This window comes from Tasmannia lanceolata, unplaced genomic scaffold, assembly GCF_043159265.1.
Source record: "Tasmannia lanceolata isolate RefF3 unplaced genomic scaffold, GAP_Taslan_0.1 ptg000016l, whole genome shotgun sequence".
Classification (NCBI taxonomy): domain Eukaryota; kingdom Viridiplantae; phylum Streptophyta; class Magnoliopsida; order Canellales; family Winteraceae; genus Tasmannia; species Tasmannia lanceolata.
Window position 1 is genome coordinate 19,870,185 of NW_027518693.1, and position 12,561 is coordinate 19,882,745.

Consider the following 12,561-nt stretch of genomic DNA (forward strand, 5'->3'; position numbering starts at 1 on the left):
TACCCTATCCATTCGATTGATATCACTTGATTTAAATTCTTGAGGGGTATTTTCGTCATTTGAGACCCATTTTGCCCTTGAAGCTACATCCAAACCTAACCCCTTCTTATCAATGATATCTGGTAGGGGTCTTGCCTAACCCCAGCTTACCTATCAAAAAAAAAAAAAAAAAAACCTAACCCCTTCTAACGTCAATCCCGTCAAGATACATCCAAACCTTGCCGCTTTAAACGCCAATCCTGTCTCGCCCTGTCTTCCTAGAGAACTTTCCACCCTCTATATTCCCACGCCACCGCCTACCAAACTTTCTTGATTTTCCTTCTATCAGAACAAATGACAGAGAATTTATTGTAGCTTGTAATTCTTTCCATGTTCATTCATATCAGCTTATTCTTTTTTTTCCCTTCTAGGTAAGCTGGAGAGCAATGGTAGCACTGCTTCTTGCATTGTCATCTGTAATGGGTCTTGTCCACCTCTTTAAACTCTATGGTGTGCCATATTGGCTAGATTTTGCCTTTTTATTTTGGGTGGGGGAGGGATTCCTTCCCTTCTAACGAGAATTCCTATTTGTCTCTTCGACATATGGCATTCTTATTGAATTTGTTTCTAATTGCATTTATTTGTCATATGGTTGGGTCTCTAGATTTCTATCATCACGGACACCAACAAAAGCTTCCATGGTACCATAAGAAAATATGCAGTTGATGTTAGCTCTTATTAAAATATTCATGAACTGACTTAGTTTACACTCTGAATAACAAAACTATAGAAAAATTATATTCAATAAGAATATGAATATAAAGACATGGCTAATTTGCCGATTATCTTGGTTGTTCATTATGGTTTTGATAGTGGTTATGTAGACATCTGGGATCCCTTTTGGCCTAAAGTCATTCCAATTGAGCTATGTTGCCTTATCTAAGTTGTAGGCAAAACTAACTATTAGAGTCAAAATAATGTTTAATTTTCAGTTCAATAATTACTTTTGCAGTCACAATCGATTCTGAAAATCTAAAAAAATGGGAACTAAGAACCTGTTTGTTTTGGATTTTGAGAATCGAGTTTGAGTCCAAAGGTGTTATTGAACTCAACATTAAGGCCCTGTTTGTTTTTTTATTTTCAGAACTAGTTGAGAGTGAAAACTAACTATTAGAGTCAAAATAACGTTTAATTTCCAGTCCAATAATTAGTTTCGGAGTAACAATCGGTTCGGAAAATCTTAAAAAGGGGGACTTGGGACCTGTTTGTTCTGGATTTTGAGAATCGATTTTGAGTCCAAAACTGTTATTGAACTCAAAATTAAGGCCATGTTTCTTTTGGATTTTGGGAACCTATTGTTAGTCCTAAAATGATTATTGGGCTCAAAATTAAGGCAGCATGTTTCTTCTGGATTATGAGAACGGATTAACTACAAACTGGAACTAAATTGAAACATTTCTTTGTGCAATATATACTGGACACGTCGATGGTTCAATAATTGATCTGCTCCATCAATCTGTTGATAGATCACCATCCGAAAATCACACTGGCTAGATAACTATACTGATACAAGGTTTGGTGTGCAAATTGAAAGCTACATTGAAGTTTGCCAAATAACCAAATTCCCTTGTCTCATGGAAAATGACAATAATGCCCTTATCTTAAAATGACCAAACTACCCTTCTCATGGAAACTGAGAAAATGGAAAATATTTTTTTCTATCCTGATCTGATTTTGTAGTATGTAGGTGGAGTTGTCAACTGATCTAGCAATCTACATTTTCTTTTGTGCACTTTGGTAATAAATTCTTCTCCAAAATATAGAAGATTTCACACGTTCTAGAGCCACGAGACATTATACCATAGATCCTACCTGTATGCTTCATTCTCACCCATATCCAAATTATAGTTTTGCATTCTTACTAGGGATGTATTTTTTAGAACTCTATGAATTTACAGTTCTTTTTTATAGCTTCCTTGGGTTGAATATCTCGGATTGGTCTAATTGTGAAGTTAATGATATTAATCTTGACCATTAGCCCTTTTTATGTCGACTTGAAGGCACTTGATGCTGTGTGATTGTTTCGTTTAGGAGTCACAAGGAGATTAGTGAATCACACTATTTTTTGGCTACTACATCTTCAGGAGAAGTGTGATTGGTTACCTCATAATGCTATATTATAAATTTGTGATCATTTTTAATTAATATAACTGCAATATTATAAATTTGTGATCATCTTTAATTAATATAACTGCAATATTATAAATTTGTGATCATTTTTAATTAATATAACTGCAATTGATAGGAAGAATCTCTGACATTAATGTAGAGATACTCTCATCTACCATTTGTGTTTTTGGTTATACCTTATAGGTCCATTTATATTATTTATTTTTCTTCCCATTAAATTGCAGGGATCATACCCTAGATATATTGTCTTAAGATAGATATATGCATGAATGCACCACTCGGAAAGAGATTGAAATCAATCATGAGAGAAAGGAGATGCCAAAAGACCAATACGGATTACAAGCCTAAATGGGGACACTGAAGTCCCACATATGCCCTATGCACTAGGATAATTTTCCCTAAGTATATCCCGAATATTAAATTTTTATTGGACACACAGGGACTCTGCTTTCTGTCTATTACACTGTTCTGTCTCCCCTACAAGCAACTCTGATGGGTCCACTCATCTCTCTTTACACTAGTGTTGTACATTGGAATTTTTTCGGAGGTTTCTCCCTTAGAATGATCTAGCCCCTCGATTTATATAACTTTCTTCTTAGAATGATTCCAACCCTTCGATTTGTTGAGGTTCCCATGGAATTTGTTTCTAAAGGTCATCTTATGGAGAAGATTTTTTGGGGGTACTTCGACTCCGGACCGAAAAAAATGAATGGTTTAGATCATCCAAATTGGTAGGCCCCACTACCCTTTTTTTTTGCTGCCCCTGCCCACAGAAATTCGCACCCTACGGCCCCTGCGTATATAAACTCTCTCCGACATCTGCTGTCAGTGTCATCTATCTCCCACCGTATGATTGTGGGCCAAATGCTTTGGGGTCTTCCTCTGTTATCAACACTACTGTATTTTGATGAGGGCACTCTTCACTTTATTAAAAGTACCGTATGGACCGCACCATATGATCTAAACCGTCCATTAGATGAGCCACAGCTTAGAAATGAGAATCACAATTGTCACTGTTTGAGATTTTGACAATCGATTGTCAGTCTAAAACCGATTATTGAACTAGAAATCACATTTAAATTTGAGTCCAATGATTGATTTTGGGGTCACAATCAGTTGTAAAAATCTCAAACAAACCGGATGATACATTATTACTATTTTCTAGAGCTTCCATGAAGACACACCCGTTTCAAGAAGATAGACTTGCCTTGTGAGCCACGTACCTTTTACCTTTCGAATAATGACAAATACATCCCTCACATGGCATACATGGCAATTTTACGAGTAATGTCCTGTTGTGTTTTTGGTTGGTGGGTGAGTTTAGTTGTGATGGGGTATGAAAAACAACAACTAATTACCTGTCGACACGTGGCCCCAGAAGGGCCGACCACAAATCCAGCATCGGCCCAGGGGCAATCCGGTAATTACCTAAGAGTAGGTAAACCTAAACCCACAAAAGGGCCGACACCTGTCCTGGGGTAGGTAATCCAACCACCCCAGGTCTCCCTCTATAAAAGGCCTCTCAAGGCTCAAAACAAGGGGTAATAACTTCTAACCTACCAATCCTAAATTATTAGCTCTGCACTCCTACTCATACTGACTTGAGTGTCGAAGGGCCCGTCCGGAGCAACGACTCCGGGTTGGTCTTCTGACCTCGTGTGCTCTTGTGCAGGACTCAGCTACTTCACTTCGGTTCCTCGAGTCCTCCAGCTCAGCACTTACGTCACTGCCGTATCTGTTACCGATTTTAGGCATAACAAGTTGAGTTGACTTGACTTGAGTTGAGATATGACCCTCGACCTGCACATTGCCACCCTGCCAAATTTGTAAGAATTTACTATCATTGATCACAACGCATTGAATTAGCTGTAACTAGGGCATGAGTCTGGGTGACTCAGATATTCTTTGATCGGACGGTTAAGGATCATCCAACTAGTGCAAATTTTGAGATACTCACGTGCCACATTTCATGTGATCTATCCCCCAACACCCCCCTTTGATAGGCAAGCTGGGTTTTTGCGGCACCCCAGATGTATGAAATCAGCATTAAATCAAACACAAAGGAGTTACATTCTTACCTCTCTCTCTCTCTCTCTTTCTCCACATGGGGCCTTTTGTCATTGATACACTGAGGCTGGGTGTTGATCAAAAGGGGTGTAAATATCACTTCCCTAAAAAAAAGATTAGGCAAACCAACCCTATTCAATTATTCAGCTAGGGCTTTCGGTTTATGATGTTATTGCTCTAAATTAATCAGACATAATTCCTCAATGATAAAAATTTCCATAGAAATAATTTTCCATCAAAGATATTTTCTTGCAATCCAACCAAGAAAATATCTTAGAAAAGTTAGAAACAAAAAATATTCCTAAAATTTCTTACTTTATTTATCTATGTAGAAAAGATAACTCAAACTGACCCTATTTAATTTATTATAGATTGATTTTTAATTTATTTAATTCCTAACATGATTTTTTTGGTTGATGATTTTTTATGAGAATATTGGAAGAGATAATATTGTTGCTTATTTCCTAGTTTTTTTCCAAAAATATTAGAAGGGAAATAAAAAAACGTTGAAACTGATTAAATGGGTTGGCGTAAATTTGCCGTTTTAAAATTTTTAGCAGAGAAAACTGAAGTTCGTGAGTTTTAGGGAAAAAGTAGGATTGTTCAGCTAATATGCTTTTCTTAGGGACTAAAAAGCAATTATTTTGCCACGTAGGGACTAATCATCAAAACTCCCTTGTTTAATTGCGCTGACACATTTTGTCATGCATTATTTAAAGAGCTGTCAGGTTTTATTACAGTTCCCAAAAGGCTCTTAAAAAAGGAAAAGAGAAGCTGCATTTCCCCAAAAAGCATGGTTTTTCATCTAGACTATAAGTGTTCAAAAATGAGCTGTGAACGCTGTTTGGGGTTCCATGCAAAAGCAAAGATCCAACATCGAAAAAGTGAATGGATGTGGAAGGGCTTATAAGGACTTGACACCCTCCCCTTAATAGCTAGATTTTACAGGTGAGTCATACTTGAGTCCCAACAATTGGTACCAAAGCTAGAGCATGGTAACCCTGGGATACCCTTGAGGATGGAGAAAATCCCTCGGGGAAGAACATTTTCTCGGGGAAGAACTCGTAGTTCCGACGTTGCTTCCACGTGAAGGGGGGGATTGCTGGTGTTCTATTCGAAAGCAAAGATCCCACATTGAAAAGTGAACAGATGTGGAAGGGCTTATCAAGAGTTGGGCACCCTCCCCTTAACGGCTAGTTGGGCACCCTCGGTCATGAGAGAAGCTCTTCAAAACTGTTTTAGTTATCCAATGTTTTCGGCGACCATGTCAGTTATGGAATTGCAGGACAAAGATGCGAAATCAATTAAGAACTAGTCTTTATATTTTTGGAGGCAGACTTGAGAGAATCTTCTTGCAAGCCATATGATCCTTCTGGTAGGAGACAAAAATAAAAGGCAAAAGTTTATGACGCATAGAGTAATGGTAGAGAGACTGAGAGTACCACCCAGCAGGGGACTGAACAAATGGGTTGTCGCCAAAAAATCACAATCAACAAAATATTAATTTTTTACTGCACACATGGTGCATTCTCATTGTTGGTCTCTCCATCCGTGGTACTCTCGGTCTCCATATCATTTTCCTAATATTAAATTGTTTTGCTTCTGTGATGCTATCTTACCTTTAGCCTTTGTCACATTATACCCTTCTAACATTGTTTTGTCAGCATTTTGGGAAAATGAGGACTTGGGCACAACAATAATTAAAGATTACATGAGCGGGAAATTATATGGTGCCCGAGCGTCAAGTCCTATGTGGCTGGTACGACAATAGTACAACCCTTGATGTTTGATCCAACAGCAGCCTCTGAAAAAATGAGCTGCTGTCGGATCAAATATCAAGTGCGGTACCGCCCACACGGGCTCCGGCACCATATAAAAACTCTTACAAGAGCACTCGCTCACATACTGTGATCTTTGTATTCAATTCATCATGTAAGAACGCTAGATTAACCGATAAAGAGAAAACAGAAACTAAAGAAGCGTTTCAATACAAAATCCTTTCCATCTACATAGACTTATACAAACACTAGGCATTGAATGAACCAAACATGATAAGCAGGGTCAGTGATAATAGACAAACTGTAATATAATAAAGGAAAAAAAAAATTCTACATCCAAGTACAATATTATTATCAAGGAAACCATCCATCTGCTTAGTGACCATCACCTTACACTATTCCAATTATTTGACTTCATCTAAACAATTTTCTGAAGGTTTGTGTCCAGAGTTTTATATTTTTCTGTGGGATAAAATTAGGCGACCTCTGGAAATTCTAGGCGACTGAATTTTTGTGCAAAATAGTGGCGAACTGAGATTAGTGCAGTCTGCAGACTGAAATTTTAGAATAGTGAAGTTTCAAGTGTAGGAAAATTTCAGCAAGGTAACAGACTCTTGGGTTACTATAACAAATTTACAATTATTATCTTATAACCATGTTATCATTATCATGTTAAAGGAATAAAATTTGAATTGGATTAAATTACCACGCTAACCCCCCCAAGATAAAATTCCCCCCTTTTAACATTAGTCGCTAAGTTTTAAAGGCAAAGAAAAACGTTCGGGTGAATTTATCATCAAGCAGCAAACCATTCTCACAGAAACCGTTGAAGGAGGGGATTTTATCCGTTTATGGCGTGGGAAATGTCATTCCCCTAAAATATATTGATGAATCAATGAGTCCTTTTTCTCGAGGTTAGTCAAATCGGACACTGAGATCTCGTAAGAGTACTCATGTACTCACGCGACGGGGAAACTATATGATGAATGGCCATATAAACACTGTATTCATCTTCCCATCCTTGATATTTGTTGGATCAAATATCAAGGGTGGTACTTCCTTTACGTGTTTATACCATTCATCTTATAATTTCTCCATGCAACATTGCCTCTAAGTAATATTCTCTCTCTTTCTCTCTGTCTCTTTCTCTGCCCCCAAAGAATAGGTGGTCAAAGGAAAAATTCAATTAATGAATCTAAGATGCGGATGTGGCCAAGGACAACAAAGAGAAGTGTCTAAACCCTGCCGGAAATCTGGAGCCTTTTGAAAACAAAAATATGAACACAGAATAACTCGAACGGCACACATGTCTCTTTTCTTCTATAGCCCAATCTATCACAAGTCTATAAATACAGACATTTCCATATCCATTTCCATTGCACTCCAAACTCAACACAAAAACAGCCTCTACCATGGATTTCTCTAAGCTCCTCTCCTCTCTCTTCCTTCTTCAAGCTCTCCTAGCTCTTTCCACAACCCAAGCAGCCCCACCCTCCAATCTCTTCAGAGAATACATCGGAGCGGAATTCAATAACGTCAAATTCTCCGACGTCCCAATAAACCCCAGCGTCGACTTCCATTTCCTTCTCTCCTTTGCCATTGACTACACCACGTCGGGTTCCCCCGCCCCAACCAATGGAAAATTCAATGTGTTTTGGGACTCAAACAACCTTAATCCATCGCAAGTTCGTTCGATAAAGAGTAAGCATTCGAATGTGAAGGTTGCTTTGAGCTTAGGTGGGGATAGTGTGCGTGGAGTCTTCGCTTTTTTCAACCCTTCTACTATAAATTCTTGGGTTGCAAATGCAGTTTCCTCCCTAACAAAAATCATCAAACAGAATAATTTAGATGGTATAGATATTGACTATGAGCACTTTAGCGCCGATCCCAACACCTTTGCAGAATGCATCGGACGGCTCGTGACGACTCTCAAGAAAAATGGTGTTATCTCTTTTGCTTCTATAGCTCCTTTTGATGATGAACAAGTCCAGAGTCATTACTTGGCTTTATGGAGAAAATATGGGGATGTTATAGATTATATCAATTTTCAATTCTACGCATATGATCAGGGGACGACTGTATCACAATTTTTGGACTTTTTCAATACTCAGAGCTCTAATTACAATGGGGGAAAAGTCTTAGTTAGCTTCATTAGTGATGGTAGCGGCGGTTTGTCTCCAGACAATGGGTTCTTTAGCGCGTGCAGTAGGCTTAAGAGTGAAGGCAAGCTTCATGGAATCTTTGTTTGGTCCGCGGATGACTCTATGGGAAACGGATTCCGTAACGAGCGGCGATCTCAGGCCTTGTTAGCCAGCTCCCATTGATGTTTTTTACTCTTCTACTTTGTATTTTGTGCGGTTATAAGCTTATAATTAATTATTTGTACTTTGTGTGGCTATAAGAAATGCTTTTAGTGAAATGTGTTGTGATAAAAGTTGTAAGGAACCCATCTTGGGAACCAACTGTATTCGCAGAGTTAGCTCATTAAACATTAAAACCTTTTCAATCAAGTCTAAGTTACTTTCTGAATTTCTCACATCAGCTGCTAAACTATCAACTGTAGGAAAAAATCTCAGTTACATTGGGGCTTGATGTTCTTCAAGTGTATGCTTGTAAAGCCTCATTGGTCATTCTCAATCCTGCTAGTGGCTGGATTGATTAACATGTGACAAGAAGGATCCCTTGGAGTTATATAGGACCTTAGACAAAGAGACCCCCCTGTTCTCATTGTTAAATTTCTTACAAGCTTTGGCTATCAGGCTGATAGATGGAAAGAGGCTGGGGCTGCCTAGTTAATTTCCCCAAGAAACCTGGTTTTTCCTCTAGACTATAAGTTTTCAAAAATCAGTTGTGGACGCTGTTTGGGGTTCCATGCGAAAGCAAAGATCTAACATTGGGAAAAGTGAATGGATGTGGTAGAGCTTATAAGGACTTGGGCACCCTCCCCTTACTAGCTAGCTTTTACAGGTGAGTCCTACTTGGGTCCCACCAAGTGGTACCACAGCCAGGGCATGGTAACCCCAGTATACTCTTGAGGAAGGAGAAAATCCCTCGGAGAAGATCTCTTAATTCAATATACCCTCAAGGATGGAGAAAATCCCTCGGGGAAGATCTTGTAATTCCCACATTGCTTCTACGCAGAGGGGGAGATTGTTGGAGTTCTATGCGAAAGCAAAGATCCCACATCGAAATAGTGAACGGCTGTGAAGGGCTTATCAGGAGTTGGGCACCCTCCCCTTAACGGCTAGCATCTAAGCGTGAGTTCTACGCGGTTCCCAAGAAAAGCTCTTCAAAACTGTTTTAGTTATCCAATGTTTTCGGTGACCATGTCAGTTATGGAATTGCAGGACAAAGATGCGAAATCAATTAAGAACTAGTCTTTATATTTTTGGAGGCAGACTTGAGAGAATCTTCTTGCAAGCCACATGATCCTTCTGGTAGGAGACGAAAATAAAAGGCAAAAGTTTATTACGCATAGAAATGGTAGAGAGACTGAGAGTACCCACCCAGCAGGGGACTGAACAAATGGGTTGTCGCCAAAAAATCACAATCAACAAAATATTAAATTTTTACTGCACACATGGCGCATTCTCATTGTTGGTCTCTCCATCCCTGGTACTCTCGGTCTCCATATCATTTTCCTAATATTAAATTTTTTTGCTTCTGTGATGCTATCTTACCTTTAGCCTTTGTCACATTATACCCTTCTAACATTGTTTTGTCAGCATTTTGGGTAAATGAGGACTTGGGCACAACAATAATTAAAGATTACATGAGCCGGAAATTATATGGTGCCGTCAAGTCCTATGTGGCTGGTACGATAAAAGTGTTGAAGAAATTGAGGGTACAGTTGTTAATAGAAAACAGAAACTTGTTGCTTCAAGGCGTGATATCACTTCCCTTAAGACAAGATTCGCCCCTACTAGTAGTGTGCAAAGGGGATCCACGAATTGCCTCCAAAATATAATGAAGCCTAGTAGGGAAGCCCTACTAATGTTTGATGACGCGTAGCACTAGCAGAATCAAACCCGAAATGCCCTTTCGAAATTTCAAGCCTTAGAGAAATTTCTAGATAATGTTTCTGCAGAAAAACAGTATCTAGAACAGTAAACAAAAGAAAACAGTATGTAGAAATACTTGGGGATTTTGTAGGAGTGTAGAAGAGAGTGTAAAGTCTGTCAGAATTTCCAATTCGTTTTTTTCTATTTGAAATGATCGAATTCTGCACATTTTGTAGACCACCTGGTGTCTTTTCAGTGTGAAAAACACCTCTACAGGGCACCTTTCCAGAATGTTTGAAATTTGACCGTTAGATCGTACCCATTGATATTGAACGGTCCTGATCGATCCTAGATGTGACTGTTGGTTTGAGTAAAACCTCTCTCCAACCCAGTCATCGTTAGATCAACCATCTATGGTGTGGATCGCACCCCCTTGGCACTTGACCGTTGGGGGAAGGGACACAACCCATTTGATCACACCCTTTGACCGTTGAAGTTATGGGCCCGTTGGGCCAACCATTAGGCCCGAACCGAAGCCCAACCCAACCGTTCGGCTTGATAGGCCTACGAACCATTTGACCCACCCATCCAACCGGTCCACCTTCATAAGTGCAAAGTGCGCCTAAAAAAGTGCCAATAAAGCGCCACTATGCGCCCTATAGCCCATTGCCCACGCGGCGCGCACGCGCGTGCGCGTGTGCGAACGGTGCGTTGCACCGTCCCGCTGGTCCAACCATGGGTTCAACCCAATGTGCAATCAAACAAGTAATAGAAAAGTGTAGTGCTTTATAAGCCCTTCTCTTTCTTTTCTCTCATCCGGTACGGGACTATCTTTTCAACTACACTTCTACATCCTTTTGTAAAAGCAAATCTTTCTAAGAAAACATTTTCTTTTTCCCAAACGCTTTTGATAAAACATTTTCCAAAACACTAATACATGATTTTGAAAATCCAAAATCACTAACAAAAAGTACAACCCTTGATGTTTGATCCAACAGCAGCCTCTGAAAAAATGAGCTGCTGTCGGATCAAATATCAAGTGCGGTACCGCCCACACGGGCTCCGGCACCATATAAAAACTCTTACAAGAGCACTCGCTCACATACTGTGATCTTTGTATTCAATTCATCATGTAAGAACGCTAGATTAACCGATAAAGAGAAAACAGAAACTAAAGAAGCGTTTCAATACAAAATCCTTTCCATCTACATAGACTTATACAAACACTAGGCATTGAATGAACCAAACATGATAAGCAGGGTCAGTGATAATAGACAAACTGTAATATAATAAAGGAAAAAAAAATTCTACATCCAAGTACAATATTATTATCAAGGAAACCATCCATCTGCTTAGTGACCATCACCTTACCTTTTGGATAAAAAATAAGAACATTCAGAATAACTCAAACGGCAGAGCCTTTTGAATACAAAAATAACACACTCACAATAACTCAAACGGCACGCTCCATGTCTCTTTCCTTCTAGAGCCCAACACATCCCTGTATATGGCCTTCACTTCTATCACAACTCTATAAATACATATGTTCCCATATCCATTTCCATTGCACTCCAAACACCACCCAAAAACATCCTCTCCATGGATTTCTCAAAGCTCTTCTCCTCTCTCTTCCTACTTCAAGCTCTCCTAGCTTTTTCCAAAACCCAAGCAGCCCCACCACCCTCCAATCTCTTCAGAGAATACATCGGAGCGGAATTCAATAACGTCAAATTCTCCGACGTCCCAATAAACCCAAGAGTTGACTTCCATTTCCTTCTCTCCTTCGCCATTGACTACACAACTTCGAGTTCTCCCTCCCCAACCAATGGAAAATTCAATGTGTTTTGGGACTCGGACAACCTTAGTCCATCGCAAGTTCGTTCGATAAAGAGTAAGCATTCGAATGTGAAGGTTGCTTTGAGCTTAGGTGGGGATAGTGTGGGTGGAGGCTTCGCATTTTTCAACCCTTCTACTATAAATTCCTGGGTTGGAAATGCAGTTTCCTCCCTAACAAAAATCATCAAGCAGTATAATTTGGATGGTATAGATATTGACTATGAGCACTTTAGCGCCGATCCCAACACCTTTGCAGAATGCATCGGACGGCTCGTGACGACTCTCAAGAAAAATGGTGTTATCTCTTTTGCTTCTATAGCTCCTTTTGATGATGACCAAGTTCAGAGCCATTACTTGGCTTTTTGGCGAAAATATGGGCATGTTATAGACTATGTCAATTTCCAATTCTATGCATATTACGAAAAGATGGTATTTGCAGAGTAAGCTCATTAAACACGAAAAGCTTCTTCAATCAGGTATAAGTGAATTCCTGAATTTCTCATATCACCTACTAAGCTATCGATTTCAGAAAAAAAAATAATAGTTATATTCGTGCTTGATGTTCTTCAGCTCAATGATTATAAAGCCTCATTGGTCTTTTTCAATCCAGCTAGTGGCTGGATTGATAGACATGTGACGAGAAGGATGCTTTGGAGTTATATAAGGCCTTAGACAATGATACTTCTCTGTTCTCTTTGGTAAATTTCTTA

The 12,561-nt window shown here is 39.2% G+C and overlaps 2 pseudogenes; both read left to right on the top strand.

The window, feature by feature from the left end:
- The first annotated feature begins 7,426 nt into the window (after positions 1 to 7,426).
- On the top strand, positions 7,427 to 8,338 carry LOC143847819 (chitinase 2 pseudogene; annotated as a pseudogene).
- Positions 8,339 to 11,614: 3,276 nt separating this feature from the next.
- On the top strand, positions 11,615 to 12,295 carry LOC143847988 (chitinase 2 pseudogene; annotated as a pseudogene).
- Positions 12,296 to 12,561: the final 266 nt, after the last annotated feature.